The following is a 21199-nucleotide window of genomic DNA, read 5'->3' as shown; positions in this document are numbered from 1 at the left end:
CCTTATGCTCTTCCCTGATGGAAAACTTTCTCTATGTTGTTTTCCCAAAATGCAGCCTTCACAAAGGCTGTCCGGCTTCTCTATCAATGGCAATCCTTTCACCATTCCTTTCCTACTCAACAAATTCAGACCTCCAAAATTGAGATGTCCAAATCTCAAGTGCCACAACCAATTCTCATCCTTTGGCACGCTTTGGAAAGCCTCTTGGGTAACTGCTGCAATTTCTCCTTTCTTTTTCAAATCTGCCCGGATCCTGAGAGGGAACATCCTGTTCCTTGTCATCTTCACTTCAGCAATGCATCTTTTGCTGGGTGGTATATCCATGATGGTGCACACATCATTTACAAAATAAACATTGTAACCCTTTTGGATAAGCTGTCCAACACTCAATAGGTTACATCTCATTCCGGGGACATAGTAGACATCTGCTATGGTTTTCCTTTCTCCTTGTTTTGAAAATATTTTTACCTCCCCTTTTCCCATAACAGACACTTTACTATCAGTTCCTAGTGTGACCTCTGATTTCAAGTTTTGATTTAAGGCTGAAAAGAGGGCTATATTCCCTGTCATATGGTTGCTGCAACCTGAGTCTAAAAACCATATGTCCTCACTATGTGTTTCAGCCATGTTACAAGCTAACAGGACATTTTCTTGACTGTTGTTTTCTCTTGTAACATTTGCATTTTGTCTGCTGTTCATATCATGTTGTTTCTTTCTACAATCACTAGCATAATGTCCATACTTTTTGCAATAATAGCATTGAACATTAGATTTATCATACCTTTGTCCTTGAGCCTGATACTGATCTCTTTGTTGGGTGCTGCCTTGACCTTGGTTCTGATTTGGATTGCTGCCTCTTCCTTGTGCATTTGATGGGCTGTTCCTTCCACCTCTGTTCTGGCTTCTGCCTCTTCCTCTTCTGTTTCCTCTTCCTTGACCTCTTCCTCTTCCAAAGGACATCTGGGTCTTGAAGGCTTGCTCAAGGGATGAGTTTTCATTCCTACTCAACCTCTGCTCATGAGTTATCAGAGATGCATGCAGCTCATCAACTGAATATTTTGAGAGATCCTTTGTCTCTTCAATGGTTGTGACTATGGCATCAAACCTTGAGGGTAAGACTCTCAATATTTTCTCCACTATTCTTCTATCTTCAATTGTTTCTCCATGAGTTCTCATTTGTGTGACTACTCCAATCATATGAGTGAAGAATGAGTCAATGTTATCTGACTCCTTCATGTTCAAGTTTTCAAAATCCTTTCTCAGCATTTGCAATTTTGCTGTCTTCACTCTCTCCATGCCTTGATAGGCTGTCTTGAGAGTTTGCCATGCTTCATGTGATGTTGTAGCTGCTGCTATCCTTGGGAATATACTCTGGTCCACTCCTTGATACAACAAGACAATGGCCTTTGCATCCTTCTTCCTATTGAGCTTCAACTGATCCTTCTCTCCCTGAGTTAATGCATTGAACTCAGTTTCATCTGCTGGTTCCTCAAACCCATATTCTACTAGTTCCCATATATCTTGAGCGATGAACAAAGCTCTCATGGTTATAGACCAGTAGTCATAGTTCTTCCCATTAAAGTGTGGGAGCTGGGTGTTGAACATACCCATGCTTGTGCTTGCCATTCCTTGCATCTTGAACTATGGTTTTAAATCCTTGACTGTGATTTTTTTTAAAACTGACTGTCTTCAGCAATAACAAGAGAAATGCTTTTGGGGAATACCTGAATCCTTCGCTGTCTGAGTCTTCTGTCTGCCTGAGAAGTTTTGCTGCAGCTACAAACCTTCTCCCTTCAGCTTCTTTAACTTCTTTAAAGAGCCTGGGCCTGCTCTGATACCACTGTTGGGTATTTTTCAATGGAGAAATACCAAAACCAGCAAAATAAACACCACAGAGACAAAGCTCTGTTTTCTCTGTCCAGGATCTTTTGACAGGGAACCTCTTAAAAATTAAAATGACTCAGAAGACACCATTACACAGTCATAAAGAACATTTCCATTAAAACAAATTTTCTGTTACATATTTCTTCCTCTGTACAAAGAGGGAATCAAAAACAAAACTCTGCTGCTCTCACAGATTTTCCACTGTTGTGGAGATTACATAAACAGTTTTTCAAAACATTCCTGTGTTTTTCATTTGCAGATGAACATTACAGCACTGCTGTGCCTCCAAAAGAAAATACACTCACTCGTGCGTAGCCTCTCCACTCACAACATAAAAAAAACTCATCGTGCGCATGCACCTTATATATAAACTACAACACATAAAACCATTTTTAACATATGACGTGTATATATAAAAAAAATATAAACAACGTATGACATATGGGACATATGCCCATAATAAAAATTAAAGACATGCCCATATCTATATTAAAAGCCTTCACCATAATATTAAAGGCCGCCACCAAAAACACTACGACAAACATTAAAATCATAAATTCCTCCTACGGCGGTCAACGCAAACGAGACTTCCACTTCACTCAAAATCTGACTTGTCGGGGGCCCGTGCACCTTCCGGAGATCGACGGCGGAGGACACGCAACCAGATCAGACGATGGAGAGGATATCGGAAGGCAGATTTTCACCGAGCTTTAACTTCCGATGGGTTTCATTTGCTGATGTCATGCAGGTGACACGCGTCGCCTCCAAATCGCATCGGAGCTCAACAATACGGAAACCACTTTTCATGGATGGCGGTGCGATATGATCCTGGCCGGTTTTATGGTTTTGTTCGGTGGTTTTAGGCTGCGTACATAGCGCATTGAAATTACATTTTCAACAAAGGCATGCCTGGGCAACCAAAATTCCCATGGAATTAGCTAGAGTTGACAACATAAGAGGCTGGTAAGGCCAAAACCATGAAAACAAATATGCTGGAGATCTTACGCTGAAGCAAAACCCTAATGGTTTGACCCTACGAGGAGGAAGGTCGACGCCAAGGTGGAAAGAAAAACAATACAAAAATAAAAAAAAACTAAGGAAAAAAGGCTTTTGATTTTGTGTATCCCTCAAAACTTTAGTGCAAGGTCGACGCTAAGGTGGAAAGAAAAATAATACAAAAATAAAAAATAACTAAGGAAAAAAGGCTTTTGATTTTGTGTATCCCTTAAAATTTTAGTGCAGGCATTATTAGCAAAAAACAGAAACCAAAGACAGGGACTAAATGGTATGAAGTTAACACTTTCAGCTACAGAACTAAGATCTGAGAGAAAAAACTTAAAAAAACTTATTCATAGTCAAAAACATCACCATGGTTAAAGCAAAGGAAGTTGATGTTGAGGGCCTGAGGAGTCGATCTATGATGTATCAGTTAAGTTGTATCCATAATGCAGACAGCTGGAGTTGCATGCACTGCCACACATGGTTTTCCATTTATTATATTTTTTACTTTATTTTTTATTAATATTATTTTCCAATTTTGAATGAGCCTTGGTGAGTTGATTATGAATTCATTCATTTAATTTAATAATAAAACACTTTGTTGTTTGTCCAAATGCTATTATGAATTCATTCATTTCATTCCTAATTCCTATTTTAAATAGTAATTATTTGCTTTTTTAACACACCATCTATCTTCTCTACGGCCTTGCATGTGAATGGCTTTACAGGTATGCATTTAATATACAGATATGCATTTAATATACGCGAATTTCCATCGCGTTTCTGAAAAGATTCCTGGTTGCAGCGGATCATCTGCTGCAATATTCTGCAATGTAAGGTACGTGATCTTTGGACGTGGCAGCTATCTTGCAAATTGAGTAGGTAAATATTGAGGGTTACTTAGGTGGATCGCATAGCTTGCTATTTATTGTTATTATTATTATATGGAGTTGTTTATAATGTGATTTTTTGGAGATTTTGGTGACGGAATTCGGCGGAAGAAATTGAGGTTAAATCTTGATTTGTTTCAGTTAAAATGGTTTTTTAACTGCATATTTGGATTCAGCACCCTCGAAAACCCCTGGGACGCTTTCATTGTGCAGAAACTAGCTATCAAACTTGCGATTCAAATAAATTCCTGCCGGATTTCAACCTAAAAAACCGCAGAAAAAACTTTCAAAAAGTCACGTTATAAACTATTTCTTATTATATCATTGCTATTTATTATTTTGTTATTGGTATTATTATTATATCATTGCTATTTATTATTTTGTTGGTGGTAGATCACACAGCTTGCTGCATCTGCTAAGCTATCTAATGCTCTCATATCATGTGCCCCTCAGAGATGAATACGCGCATTTTCATGATTGCAAGCCGATCATCTGCTGCACTAATCCGCTATCAATGACTTTCGAGAAGATCCAAGCGATAGCTAAGTAACATATTCTAGACATGAGTTATTTTGTCTTTAGTTTTTATGGAAATATCCACAATACTCTGAGCCAGGTGAGGTAGTTGTTTCCTTTGTACACTAGGAATCGTCAGGTTTGGGGCTAATTCGCAAACAAATATTTTCTTGCCCCGCGGAATCTTGCAATCAACGGTATGCCAGTGTTTGAATTGAAGTTGCTTATTTGTTAAAGACCACGCAGTTGTTACAGGCAAGATGAGTATGGATGGCTCGTGGCTCTCTTGGAGACTATCCAAACGTGTTTATTGGCAATACGGCAGGGACTACCGCTACGCAGTTGCCCTTATTGGCAATAAGGCAGGGACTACCGCTACCCAGTTGCCCTTATTGTTTTATAGACTTAGCAAATTCCAGCTCAGCGCACTGGTCTACCGTGTTGTATATAGTTATTGTTTTATAGACTTCAAAAATTCCAGCACAGCGCACTCATCGACCGTGTTGTACAAACGCGTTAAATGTAGTAACAGTTTCCTCCAATGAAATAGCGAACCAAGTTCCTAGATTTATTAAAGCAGGGGCAGTCATACGCACTCGTCAAAAAATTTGGAATGTAGTCTCTCTTCCATCTCCCCATATCCAAAATCGCACACCCAATTATACATACCTCGTTTGCATTTTGAGCGAGTTAATAAGTGAAACTAAGTCAGTTCTTTATCAATTCAACCCTAACCTTTTATGATTTTATTTTGTAAAATTGGATTATTTTAGTAGTTAATATGAATTCTTTATTATTAAATACTCACGCAAATTAATATAAGAAAAGTGTAAAACACAGTCATCTCTGGTTTAAATAGCTGAACAATTAACTTTTCTCACTGCCTCTGTTCTAAAAAAAAATAAGTGTAGAAGATACATTAAGAACCATATTTTGAGAAGAAAAGGTTGGGTTCCACTCAGTGAGAAAAGTTATTTCTTCCCCTATTTAAACCAGAGAAATATCTGTTTTACACTATTTTCTTTTTAAAATAAGCTATATATTTTTATTAAAAAAATAAATACATTAAGAACCATATTTTGAGAACAAACACTACAAGGTTGGGTCTTACATAGTGAGAAAAGCTAAATGTTACCCTTTTTGAACCAGAGATGAGGTGTGTTTTACACTGTTTTCTTTTGAAAATAAGCTATGTTATATTGATTTATTTAAAAAAAAAATAAAAAATGGAGAAGATATATTAAGAACCATATTGGGATATGAGGTGTGTTTTACACTTTTTTCTTTTGAAAATAAGCTATATTATATTGATTTTTTTTTTTTTTTGAAGTGCACAAGATACACTAAGAACCATATTTTGAGAACACACACCACAAGGTTGGTTGGGTCTTAGGCAATGAGAAAAACTAATTTTTCCCCTATTTGAACAAGAGATCAAGTGTGTTTTACACTATTTTCTTTTGTAAATAAGCTATATTTTATTGATTTTTTTTTAAAGTGCATAATATAGATTAAGAACCATATTTTGAGAATAGTGAGGACAAGGTTGGGTCTTAACAGTCATGTTGGGTATTAGGCAATGAGAAAAGCTAATTGTTCCCCTATTTAAACCAAAAATACTTTTTTCTTTTGAAAATAAGCTATATTATATTGATTTTACTTTTGCCAAAAAAAATGTGCCTAAAATACATTAATAATGATACAATTTTTTATTTCACTTGAACTTATTTACTTATTTTTTATATACTATTATTTATTAAAAGTTCTAATTAACATATAACAATATTATTAATTAATAAAATCCATATTTCTTGAAATTTCCATTTTTTTAATATATTATGAATATGAATAAATATAAGTATCATTAATATTATGTTGTATTATTATTAATTAAGAAAAATATTTTTTCTAATAGAATTTCCATTTTTTTAAATAGGTAGTGAATATGAACAAATACAACTGTCATTAATAATATATTATATTATTAATAATGATGTTTCTTAATAATATTTGGAAGAAATCACATGAGAAGAATTAGGTGGAAGCCTTTACCAACCTATTTCCTATTTGTAAGTTAAATATGGAGAAGAGCCTTCTAACACCTAAAAGGAAATGGCTATAAAAAGGGCTATATTTGACTTTCTCACTAAACAAGAAAATTAATATTATTAAATTGAGAAACCATTTTTAATTAATTTAAAATATTTAAACTAGTTTGATTTAAAATGATTTTTATTATATGTTTAATTAAGAATATAAGTACACTAAGAGTCAAATAAATAATACATATTATTTTAAGGGAATTCAAACTAATGGTCAAAGGGTAAAAATAATAAATACTAATAGGTATATTATGAGTTAAATAGATTATAACTAACTAAAAACTAACATAGTTGTAAAATAAAGATTTTTTATTATTTATATTTTATTATTACTTAATATGGGAAGAAGGGAGATCACCCATGAGAAAAGAAAAATAATGAAATAAATGTATATCTAACTAAAACCATATAAAAATAATAATAAAAATATATCTAACTAAAACAATATATATATATATATATATATATATATATATATATACACACACACACACACACACGGACTAGAAAAACATTAACCCAAGGGAAAGGAAACAAAGCAACCATAAAAGCACAAAGGGGAATGAAAAGAGAGAAAGAGAAACAAGATGCATAAGAGAGGATACAGGTGGAATGAGACGAGAAAATGAGAAGAAACTAGGAGGAAAGGGAAGGAATCCAACAACTACTAATCTTCTAGCCATCATCCCTATTAAGATTACTAGGCCTCTTATGAATTTCTATGGCTTCCCTAAATTTACCGTCATGGAAATGAGAAATCTTCGGAATAAAATTAGCCTCCTCAATGCAAATATGATGTTTTGTCTTCCCTTCATGCTTTGCTAAGGATGAACATTGATGTTTTGTCTTCTCTTCCTGTTGTGTTAAGGATGAAGAGGGAGTCATACTCGGCTTAATATGCTTAATATAAACAACTTGCTCCTTAATCCTTTGATTAATGGACCTAACTACTTGACCAATGTAAGATTTTCCACAATAACACTTGATGATATAAACACCTTTCATATCCTTTGGGTCCACAGGGGTCTTTTACGGACTTTAAAGAACTCGTGATGGTGTTAAAGGGTCTAAAGGTTGAGGGAATATTATGATTCTTAAGGATCCTCGCAATCTGGTGAGTCATCCCTTGGACGAATGGGAGGTGAACTCCACAAATTGATATCACTAGGATCTTTTTTAACTTTGGGACTCGTGCTAGCTTTGAGAATAACTTTAAGACCCTCCTCCCTACTATAACCATTATTGGCTAAAACCTTCACTAGATGGGATTTCTCCTTGGGAAAGTGGTCTCCATTAGAAACCATCTCAGCACAAGTAGCTAAAGTGAAGAGAACAATAACTTCATAGCACAAAAATGATGGGAACTCACATGAAGATACTGCTCAGTGTGAGTTTTCTTCCATATATATGATGGGAGAACTAGCCATTGTCTTTCATAGAAATGAGGACATCAAGGGAAGGAAGGCATCCATTAACTTCCTTATCCATGGTGAACTTTAAGGAGTTAGATTGATTATTAATATGCTCAAAGAAGAGATCTAACTTATTGTGAGTATGCTCCCAAATGGAGCAGGTGTCATCTACAAATAGTTTCCAAAGCTTAGGTTTAAAAATAGCTCACACTAAAGATCAGGATTCAAAGTCTTCCATAAACAAGTTAGCAACAATGCAGGACCAAGCGACCCCATGGCCACACCACACTTTTGTTCATAGAACTCACCTTCGAAACAAAAAAAACTGGAAGTGAGGTAGATCTCAACTAATCTCTGAGTGTCTCGATGAGTGAGCCGAAGATGACATCCATGGCTTCCTTGATAATGATGTTGGTGTATAGGGAGACTACATCAAAGGTAACAAGACTATCTTCGGGTTCAAATTTCATATCCCTCAAATCCTTGACACATGATGAGGATTCTTTGACAAAAGACTCTATGAGACCAACAAGGGGTTTAAGGTTCAAGGCTAAATATTTAGCTAGGAGATATGTTGGCCCACCTATGCTCTTGACAATGGGTCTAAGGGGGAATCCCTCCTTAAGGATTTTTGGATGTGCATAGATCCTAGGGAGATGGGGTTGCTCTCAATAAGCTTGTGGCTAAAATAACCAAGAGAGCTACTCGATTTTATGGCAAGACCAACTACTCTAGAGATCCTTTTCAAAGGATTTTTGCGAAGTTTTCTGTAGCAACCACTATTCTCTAGGTGATCCAACATATTCTTACGATAATCAACCTTGTCAACGATAACACCGGTGCCACCTTTATGAGCCTTCAAGACAATGTACTGGTACATGTTCAAAGACTTCAGGGCATCAAACTCTTCCTTGCTCATGTTATTCTTTGGGATTTTAGCTTTACTAAGAATAACAACGCAGTCTTTCCTAATAATTTCTTTAGCATTATCAGTTAAGTATTCAATATCTTACATAATATGGTTGTCTAGAATTTTCCTAGGAGCAAGAGAAAAATTTAATCCCTTCTCGAAAAAACTAAAGACTCACAGGAAAGGAAAAACTAAATATATTAACAACTTTATTATTAAAATGAGATGAAAATCATTAGCACTAAGATTTACTAGATCCTCCACAATATTACCACCAATATTATTATTATTATTATTATTGATATTTTAATATTATTACTATTACTATAATTACCTTTGATATTATTATTGTTAATATTATTATTAACAAATTTTATATCCCTCAAATCCTTGAGGAGTCTTGGACAAAAGAATCCATGAGGTCAACAAGGGATTTAAGCATGGGGGCTAAATATTTAGCTAGAAGATATGTTGGCCCACCTATGGTGTTGACAATGGGTCTAAGGGGGACTCCCTCCTTATGGATTTTTGGAAGTCCATAGAACCTAGGCAAGATGGGGCTCCTCTCAATAAGGTTGTGGCTAAAAGAACCAACATAGCTATTGGATTTTATTGCAAGAGCAACAACTCTCGAGATCATTTTCAAAGGATTCTTGCCAAGTTTTCTATAGCAACCATTGTTCTATAGGTGATCGAACATATTCTTCCGATAATCAACCTTGTCAAGGATAACACCAGCTGCAAGTTTATGAGCCTTCAAGACAATGTCTTAGTTCGTGTTCAAACACTTGAGGGCATCAAACTCTTCCTTGTTGATGTTATTCTTTGGTCTTTTAGCTTTCCTAAGAATAATAGCACATTCTTTCCTAATAATTTCTTTAACATTATCCCGTAATAAGTCTCTTATCTAGAATTCAATATCGCACATGATATCATTGAATAGAATTTTCCTAGGAGAAAGGGAAAAATTTAATCCCTTATCCAAAAGCCTAAAGACTCAAGGGGGAAAGGAGAAACTAGAGGTTAACAACTTTATTATTAAAATGAGGATGAAAATCATTAGCATTAATATTTACTAGATCCTCCACAATATTACCAGCAATATTATTATTATTATTCTCCTTGACATTTATATTATTACTATTACCATAATTACCTTTTATATTATTATTGTTATCTATTTTTGTATTATTATTGTTATTACTTGTATCATTATTATTGATATAGAAACTTCCCTTATAATTATTAATATCAACCATTTCTATATTATTATTATTAACTATTCTATTATTATCATTACTATTATCATTATTATTAATAACTTCTCTATTATTATAATTATTAATATGGACTATTTCTATACTATTATTATAGAGGGTCCAAATGCGATAGGTAAATTAAGAGCAGAATTCGACATCAACGGGACGAGTGTCAGAAAGAGAACAAAAACGGAGAGAGCCCAAGTGCTCCTCATTTCTGAAGCTGTTAACCCTTGTTCCCTAAATGCTATTAATCCAAGAGCTAAGTGAAGCTACCTCATTTCTGAAGCTGTTAACCCTTGTTCCCTAAATGCTATTAATCCAACAGCTGAGTGAAGCTACCTCGCTGCTAGAAATCTTCTTGTTTGATGAGAAGTCAGATGAGCATGAAGAACCTCCTTGGGAAGAAATTTTGTTGAATTTAGAGCGCTCTTTATGTGCCCAAATTTCCTGGTTAATGTTTAATATTTTCTTTTATTTAATTTACATTAAAAATAAATAAAAATTAAAATTAATTAAAAATAAATAAAAATTAAAAATTAATTAAAAAATTTAATGTGATGTAATTTAAATAATTTAGTAAAAATATATAAATAATAAATAATAAATATAACAATGAGGTATGGTATTGATAACATATGGTATTCATGCGGAATATAGGTTGTTTAAAAAGGTTAATTAAACCAACATAGATCCATCTTAATGGTAGATCTACTAGGCACATATAACGATCAAATCTCTTTGCATCCCAAGGGATTTGATCCCTTCTCCCTCTAAGTGCTAAGTAGACTTAGAGTAAAGATGGATCTAAGCTAGTTTGTTTTACACCTTTAAATAGGTTACATTCTACATTTGATCCTTGGTCCCTCTAAGTGCTAGGTAGATTTAGAGTAAAGATGGATCTAAGCTAAATTTATTTACATTACATTACTTTTTTATTTAGTTATTTTTTAATATAATATAATTTTTATTTTTGTGTAATTTGACTTAGTTGAATTGTTAAACATTATATTACTACATATTTACCATACTTTGATGTGCTCGATAACACTTATCAACTCAATTGCAATATTTATCTTAATTTTAATATTAAATGATTGACACATTTTATCCTCCATGTGGGGGAACAATGTAAACTTTGAAACGGGAACTATAAACTCAAAACGGGAACTATGGCCAAAAAACCCCAAAAAAACATCAAAAAAACATCAAAAACAGTGCTAAAAACAAAAAGTGTTGATGCTGGAATAACACCTATTTTTTTCTTGGGTAAATTTTCAACATGTTTTAAAAATGGTGGTGAAAACCAATATTTTGCACAAAAATTATCCAAAAAACACCCTCAAAACGAATAGTGTTGATTCTGGAAGAACACTTTTTTTTTCGAATGTAAAATTTCAACATTTCGAAATAATGGCGTAAAATATTTTTTCATGGCCCTGAAAAACATTAAATTTTAAAAAAATAATGAAAACATAAATTAAAATTAAAAAGTAAAAAGTAAAACAATGAAAAAACACAAAACAAAAAAAAAAAGTTTAAAAATATAACAAAACATAAATTAAGATATATAATAAAAACAAAACACAAAATAAAATATAAAACTTAAAAAAAATCATATATATATATATATATATATATATATATATATATCGATCATAAAAATGTAAAAAAAAAAAAAAATAATGGTAAAAATTAAAAAACTAAAAAAATTATAAATTATAAACAAATAAATAGTGAAAATAAAAAATAAAAAACCATCAAAAAATTGGCAAAAGAAAAAAAAAATACGGAAAAGAAACAAAAAAAAACATTTAAAAAAAAACTAAGAATTAAGTAGGTAAAAATAGAAAAAAAAAATTAAAAAAAAAACAAAAAAAATTAAAAAAAACTAGATTTAAAAAAATAGAAAATTAACAAAAATAAAAAATAAAAAAAGTTAAAAAAAAAAATTATCTCACAAATCGAAAAAGAATTTGGAAAATAAATAAATATATATATATATATATATATATATATATGACGATGATGATGATGATTAACATCTGCTGAGACCAAATAATGGTCTATCGGACCTAAAGAAACAAATTATCTATTTTGATTTAAGATTTTATTCCTATGCTCAAAAAGGTTGGAGAGAAGCCTCCCGAGCTCACTATAATTTTGACATTGTAAAAGGCTAGGAAGGTCAGTATTGTAACAAAGATTGTGAAACTGAGATCTAATGTGGTTATACGCAGGGCACTCTAAGAGGAAGTGGTTTTCATCCTCGATATTCCTATTCTCACATATATGGCAAATCCTTTCCATCCATGGCGTTTTAGGAACTGCCCAAGACATGTTTCACTATGGAGCTCATGAGAATTCGTTCTAATCTTTGCTATATTAATTTTCTTCTTTGAGCTAGTTAAGATAGAGAGATACTTTTGATCTTATAAAATTAAGTAAGTAAAAACAGAGAAATTAAAAAAAACATTAGCAAAAACTCAGAAAAAAAAAAAAAAAAAAAAAAAAAAAAAAAAAAAAAAAAAAAAAAATTTAATTAAAAAAAACATCAGCAAAAATTGGGAAAAAAAAAAGAAAAAGAAATTAAAAATAAACTAGTTTTAAAAAAAAATTAGAAAAATAACCAAAAGAAATTAAAAAACTAGTCAAATTAATATTAAAAAAAACAATCAAACTATAACAAAAAAACCCAAGGAATGCATATTTTTTATTAAAAAAAAAAAAAAAAAATCTAATTATTTTTTATTAAACCTACTATTTTTATTTTAAAAAAGGAAAAAAAAAATAAATTCAAATTTTGTTTTAAACAATCTTTTTTTAAAACATTTTTTATAATTTTAAAATACAAATACTAAAAAACATTTTAATTTTTTTTCAAAAAAATTTAATTTTTTAATTTCGAATTAAAAAAAAATTATTACAAAAAAAAATTAAAATTTAATTTTTTTTTTTTAACGGAATTTTTTTTAAACCTAACTTTTTTATTTACAAAAAAATTAAAATTAAAATTAATTTTTTTTTAAACAAACTTTTTTTTTAATTAAAAAAATTATAATTTTTTTTAAACATTTTTTTTAATTTAAAAATAGAAATAGTTAACAAAAAATAAAAATAAAAAATTAATTTTTTAATTTCCATATTTAATTAAAAAAATTATAATTTTTTTAAACATTATAATTTTTAAATAAACTTTATAATTATAATTTTTTTTAAACAAACTTTTTTTTAATTAAAAAAATTATAATTTTTTTTAATTTTCATATTTAAAAAAATTATTAAAAAAAAAAATTTAATTAAAAAAAAAAATTTAACGGAATTATTTTCTTTTATTAAAAAAATTTAATTTTTTTGGGCCGCCGCCCCCGGCCGCCCGTGGTGGCACGGCCGTGGGCGGAGGTGCCTGTGGGCAGGCCCTCTGCCCACGGCCACGCCACCATGGGCGGCTGGCGGGCGGGGGTCGATTCCCCGCCCCATGGCTGCCCGTGGTGGCGCGGCCGTGGGCGGAGGTCGTGCAGGCAGGCACCTCCGCCCACGGCCGCGCCACCACGGGCGGCCTGGAGGCGGGGGGTCGATTCCGAGAATCGACCCCCCGCCCTCCAGTGGCCCGTGGTGGCGCGGCCGTGGGCGGAGGGGCCTGCGGGCAGGCCCTCCACCCACGGCCGCGCCACCACGGGCGTCCGAGGGGCGGCGGCCCAAAAAAATTAATTTTTTTTAATAAAAAAAAAAAAATTCCGTTAAAAAAAAAAATTAATTTTAATTTTTTCTTTTAATAAATTTTTTAAATATGAAAATTAAAAAAATATATAATTTTTTTAATTAAAAAAAAGTTTGTTTAATAAAAATTATAATTATAATGTTTATTTAAAAATTATAATGTTAAAAAAAAATTATAATTTTTTTAATTAAAAAAAAAAGTTTGTTTAAAAAAATAATGATTTTTTTAATTAAAAAAAAAAGGTGTGTTTAAAAAAAATATATTTTTTATTTTTATTTTTTTTAAATAAAAATGTTAGTTTTAAAAAAATAATTATTATTAACTTATAAAAAAAATCAAAAAATAAAAATATGCATTTTTTGGGTTTTTTTTTTATAATTTTAATTTATTATTTTGTTTTTTGTTTTTTTTTTTTAATAATTTGAATTTAAAAAAAAATCAAAAATAGGTATTTTTTTGATAAATTGTAAATTTTTTTTTTATTTTTTCATTTGAAAAGACATATATTTTCTGTCATTTTAATATTTTTTGGGGTTTTTTTTATAATTTGATTTTATTTTTGTTTTTTTAAATATTAATTTTACTAGTTTTTTCATTTTTTCTTTAATTTTCTTTTTTTTTAAACTAGTATGTTTTTAATTTTTTTATTTTTTTCCCTAGTTTTACTAATGTTTTTTCTTAATTTCTCTATGTTTACTTACTTAATTAATTATATCTATATATATATATATATATATATATATATATATATATATATATATATATATATATATATTATTTTTTTTCAAATTCTTTTAGGGTTTATCAGATAATTTTTTTTAACATTTTTTATTTTTTAGTTTTCTTTTTTTATATATATATTTTTATATTTGTTTTTTACATACAATTATTTCATTTGGATTGAAAATTTAATTAACAATGTATAAATATGTAGAATATTGAAAATGCAAAATATCGACATTCTTCTTTAAATATGCAAAACAATAAAAACCTCACTACAAATTTTTTTTTTTTTTTAAATTAAAAACAAGATAATATTAAGAAGAAGACCACTTCCAAAATTATTAATTTTAAAAAATAATTATTTACATTCCATACAATAAAAAAATTTAAAGTCAAAAAATAGGTCTTTTAAAAAAAGGGTGCGATGCAGAATAACCACTTTTTTAAATCAGCATGAAAATCACTACCATTCACTACCATTCTAAAACTTAATGCACATGAAAAAAATTAAAGTTCCAAAAACCATGTTCTAAAAAAAACATGTGTATTGTGCATCACCACTTTTGAAAATCGGGTCATTTTTTTGCTATCTCTACGAAACGGGTAATAGTATCAGTTCCTGTTTCAAAGTTTACATTGTTGGGGGGATAAAATATAACTATCATTAATAATATATATTATTATTAATTAAGAAAAATCATTTTTATTTGAATGAAATTTCAATTTTTTTAATAGGTTGTCAATATGAATAAATATAAATGTCAATAATAATATATTATATCATTAATAATGATGTAGGTACGGTGAATGGGTGTGTTGTTAAGGCACTCCTTGCGATAGGTCATCGGTTCAAATCCCCCGTGGGTACTTAGGTTAGTCTTAACAAAAAAAAAATGATGTCTATTCATAAATATGTAAAGTAATGTTTAATGTTTTCTTTAATTTAATTTACATAAAAAATAAAAATAAAATAATTAATTAAAAAAATAATGTGATGTAACTTAATCATTTGAATTTATACAAAATAAAATATAAAATAATAATAAACATAACAATGAGGTATGGTATTGACAACCTATGGTATTCATGTTGAATATAGTTTATTTAAAGGGGTTAATTAAACCAACCTAGGTCTATCTTAAAGCTAGATCTACTAAGCACATACAAGGATCAAATCTCTTTGAATCCCAAGGGATTTGATTCCCCATCCCCCTCCATGCTTGGTAGATTTAGAGTAAATATGGATCTAGGCTTGTTTGTTTTACATGTTATATTTCATATGAATAGCATGGGTCATTGTTAATTATTATTTTATTTTTTTTATTTTATTTTGATGGAGTTAAAATGTTTGCATTGCATTACATTACATTTTTATTTAGTTTATTTTTGAATTTTATTTCATTTTATTTTTATGTAACTTGTCAAAGCAATTGCAAAATTTATGTTAATTTTATCATTAAATGCGTCAACCATTTTATCCTCCATGTGCAGGGAGAAGTACTTGACTCAAGCCTAGATCATAGTTTCTATCTCATCCCATACTTGTAGTGGTTCAACCTAGAACTCCCCTCTTGGTTTCACTTGTAGTACATTCCAATCAATCAAGTGACATTTCAATAAAGAGAATTGAAAAATATTATTTACTTTTATATGACTTAGTAGTGCCACCTAGTAGGCCACCGACACTATTATAGCTAGTATGTGTAATTGTGACAAACCTTTGGTGCTAACTTATAAGAAGTTCCTAATCTCAATGTATTCTCATTTGGTTTGACATTGATGTATACATGTTCTCCCACTTTATATTATTTTTGCATTATCTTTTAATCTCTGTAGCCTTTCTACCTATTCTAGGCAATCTTCAAATTCTGTTTTATTTTGGTTACCACTTCTTCCATTTCATGAAGAACATCAACAGCGAACAACAACTTCTCTTTTGAAATAATCCATCTTAAAGGAATGTGACACTTCCACCCATACATATCTTCTAATGGACTCATTTTGATACATGCCTAATATCTAGTATGGAAATTTTGCTAGGTGTAAATAATATTTTCACTTAGTGGGTTGATCCACAATACACATCATCAACATGTATTCAAGTATCTGATTTATTATTTGTGTTTGACCATGTGTTTGAAGGTTGTCGATTTTACAATATTTCATCTACATATCCATTCCTCCAAATAGTGTCTTTGAGAATTTTGAAGTAAACTCAACTTCTCTCTCTTTGATATAACTATTTTAGTATTCCATGTAACCAAAACATTTCTTTCATAAAAATATTATCAATATGTGTTGTTTTGAACATGGGCATGGACATGCATAAAATTGGTTTACTTACTTGGTTTATCCACTACTACGATAACATAATCATGTTGTATTCTCGCTCTTAGAATACATGTAATAAAATTTAAAGAAATAACATTCCATTTCCATTAGAAAATGGGTAAAGGGTTTAGTAGTCCTCGTGGGTATTGGTTTTCTACCTTCACGTGCTCTCACTCTAAACACTTATCTTAGCCAATACAATTTTTTTTAATTTTATGATTATTTTTTGATATCCAAGATAAAGTGAAAATGGTTATTAACGCCATTTAGTCACAATTAGATACTTCAAAGTCACTTCATTTGAAACATTTTTTCTTTTCATGAATTTTAACAACTCATATTGATTTTCTATATCACCAAGAAGCTCTTCATGATGTGAATTTTTGCTACAATTATCTATAAATTTCATCTTTCACAATTGGTTTCCTATCTACTCCGCAAAATCTCTCTTTGCACTACTCACATAAATTTTAGCTAAATGATTGGCACTTCTACTTAGTTTATCTTCTACTTTTCTCTCTTTCCCTTTAATGTGATTGATGTCAAATCAAAATTCATTTTAAAATGTCATGAGCCATTCCCTATCTAGATCAATCTTAAAAAATTAAACAATAAAATTAAATAAAATGATTAATGTCATGTAATGGAAACATTTGAAATCCATCAAAATAAAATAAAAATACAATAATAAACATAAAAATGATCTATGGTATTGAAAACCTATGGTATTCATGTGGAATATAGCCTATTTAAATGTTCAAATTAAACCAACCTAGATCAATCTTAATGTTGATCTACTAGGCACCAAGAGGGAACAAATCTCTTTACATCAGAGTAGATTTGATCCCTCTTGGTGCTTGGTAGATTGAGAGTAAAGACATCTAGGCTCATTTAATTTACAGGTTTAAATAGGTTATATTCCACATATATTATTTTCATTAATGTTAATAACTCATCTTGATTTTACACATCACTAGGAAGCTATGCATGATGTAATTTTTTCCTACAATTGTATATACATTTCATCTTTCACATCTGCTATTCTTATCTATTCTAAAAAATTTCTCTTTGCACTTCTAACATAAATTTTAGCTAAATTATTTTCACTTCTACTTAGTTGAACTACTACTTTATTCTCTTCCCATTAATTTTCTTGTTTCAAAATTCAAATACAATTAAAATTGTCATCCACCATTGCGTATCTAGATCAATCTTAAAAAATTACAAAATTAAATTAAATAAAAAGAGTAATGCAATGTAATGTAGGCACTTCAACTCAGTTAAAATAAAATAAAAATATAATAATAAAGATAATAATGACCCATGATATTGACAAACTATGGTATTCATGTGGAATATAGCCTATTTAAAGGGGAAAATTAAACGAGGTCCATTTTAACACTCGATCTACCAAGCATCCACAAAGATCAAATCTCTTTGCATATAAAGAGATTTGATCACTCTCGGTACTTGGTAGATTTAAAGATGGATCTAGGCTAGTGTAATTTACAACTTTAAATAGGTTATGTTCCACATGAATACCATGAGATCAATAACATGGGTCATTGTTAATTATTATTTTATTTTTATAGGGTTATTTTTATTTTTGTATTTTATTTTGACCAAGTTAAAATGTTTATATTACATTACATTACTCTTTTATTTAGTTCATTTTTTTAATTTTAATTATATTTTATTTTTTTAATTTTAATATAATTTAATTTTTATTTAATTTGACTTGGTCAAAATGTTAAAGATTATGTTACCAGATATTTACCATGATGGAATGGGGAGAACTTATCATCGCAATTGCAATATTTATCTAAATTTTAAGATTAAATTACTCACACATTTTATCCTCCATGTCTAAGGAGAAGTGCTTCCATTTTTGTTTAACCTAGGTGATCACTCGATCATGGAGCACAATTTCTCTATGATCTAATACTTGTAGTGGCTCAACCTAGAACTCTCCTCTTGATTCCACTTGTAGTTCTAACTCATAGGCCATAGACCCAACTCTAGCTAGTATCTCTAATGGTGGATAGAACCTTGGTGCCATCTTAGCACAAGTTCCTAATCTCAATTTACTGTTATATAGTTTGACGCTCATATATACATATTCTCCCTCTTTTTATTCTTTGGGAATTATATTTTGACCTATGTATCATTTCTAAGTGAATTACATTTTGACGTGTATCATTTATACGTGTGCTATGGAGTCTTCAAATTTTGTCTTATTTTCTTTACCACTTGTTCTATTTCTTGAAATTTTGTCTTATTTTCTTTACCACTTGTTCCATTTCTTGAAGAAAATCAAATCCTAACAACAACCTGTCTTTTGACTAGCTCCAACTTAAAGTAATGTGATACATCCACCTATACTTAGCTTGAAATGGGTTAATTTTGATAGATGTCCAATATCTATTATTCTATGTCAATTCTGCTAGGTGTAAATAATATTTCCACTTAGTGGGTTGATCCACATTATACATCATCAACATGTCTTATAGTAAGTGATTTATTATTTTTATATTTTTGTATGACCATGTGTTTGAGGATGGTAGTTTGAAGTGAACTTCATCTACATATCCATTCCTCCAAAAAGTGTCTTTGAGAATTTTGAATTAATTTTAGCATCTCTATCTCATATAACTATTTTCAATATTGCATTTAACCAAAAAAATTCTTTCATAAAAATATTTGCAATATGTGTTGTTGCAAATGTGGAGTGGAAATGTATAATATGGGTTTTCTTACATAGTTTATCCACTCAAAAATGGGTAAATGGTTTATTAGTCTAGTTGGTTGTTGGTGTTCTACCTTGAACCACTATCACTCTAAACACTTAGCTAAATACTTGACCACTTCTTGTTTCATGCTAAGCCAATAAAATTATTTTCTTAAATCTATCATCATTTTCTCATATCCAAGATAACCTAAAAAATGTTTTCAATCTTGTTCATTTAGAATTAGCTACTTCAAAGGTCTTTCACTTCTCACATATATTATTTTCATGAATGTTAATAATTCATGTTAATTTTATACATCACCATGAAGATCTCCATGACCAAGGATAATTTTAGGGGCGAATGTTCGCCCTTTGGCGAAATTAAGGGGTTTTAAATTTTTAGTGGGCGAATATTTTGTATCATAGTACATTTTTACAAATCACCTCAAATAGCCCACCTTATTTTAAGGGAGAGGGTAAAAAAGGTAAATTTAGCCCTTGAAATTAGGACTTACAACCTTCCATTCGCCCATTTTCAAGAATAGGTTTTATTTAAGTGAATCTATTCACCCATTTTCAAGAATAGGTTTTATTTAAGTGAATCCTATGGGCCAAATACCATATTTATAAAAGAGGTATGGTAAATTAATAAAAATATAAATAAATGAGAGGTATGGTAAATAAATAAAATATTTTTTATATTTACTCCATAAGTCACCTTATATACATGTAAGGGTGTAAACAAATAAAAATATAAGTAAAGTGGAGGTATGGTAAATAAATAAAACATCTTTTTATACTTACTCAAAAGGTATGGTAAATAAATAAAAATATAAATAAACTAGACGTATCGTAAATAAATAAAACCTCTTTTTATATTTAGTCCATAACCCTCGTTCTATTTATGAAGGCTCAAGAAAGAGGTTTTATTTAAGTGAATCCTATGGGCCAAATACCATATTTGTAAAAGCGGTATGGTAAATTAATAAAAATATAAATAAACGAGAGCTATGGTAAACAAATAAAACATTTTTTTATATTTACTCCATAAGTCACCTTATATTTACGAACACTCAAAAAATGGGTTATATTTAGGTGAAACCTATGGCCAAAATACTATGGGACAAATACCATGGACTAGATTGTTATTAATACCATGCAAAAAACCATTATTAACCCTAATATTAGAATTAATAAAAATAAAAATGGCACATGGTATTGACCCATGGTATTCACCAAAATGGCACATGGTATTGACCCATGGTATTCACCTGGAATGTAGCCTATTTAAATGGGGGAATTAAACCAGCATGTAGCCTATGCTAAGATTCACTAGGACTTTACAAAGTTTTATTATTTAGTGAAAGACTCGCCAAGATCTTACAAGATTTTATAATTGAGTAAAATATTCTAATAAAAATAAAAATGGCACATGGTATGGTATTCACCAAAATGGCACATGGTATTGACCCATGGTATTCACCTGGAATGTAGCCTATTTAAATGGGGGAATTAAACCAGCATGTAGCCTATGCTAAGATTCACTAGGACTTTACAAAGTTTTATTATTCAGTGAAAGACTCGCCAAGATCTTACAAGATTTTATAATTGAGTAAAATATTCGCCATGCCTAGTGAGAGATTCGCCAAAAAATTATATATACATATTATATTATTGATAAAATCGCCTTCCATTTTTCCTATATACCATGGAGATTCGCCCAT

Source organism: Pinus tabuliformis, chromosome 9 (assembly GCF_031772625.1).
Source record: "Pinus tabuliformis cultivar Carrire ecotype Pingquan chromosome 9, CPIR1, whole genome shotgun sequence".
Taxonomy (NCBI): Eukaryota; Viridiplantae; Streptophyta; class Pinopsida; order Pinales; family Pinaceae; genus Pinus; species Pinus tabuliformis.
The sequence above is the reverse complement of the archived record's forward strand: the minus strand, read 5'-3'. Positions refer to the sequence as shown.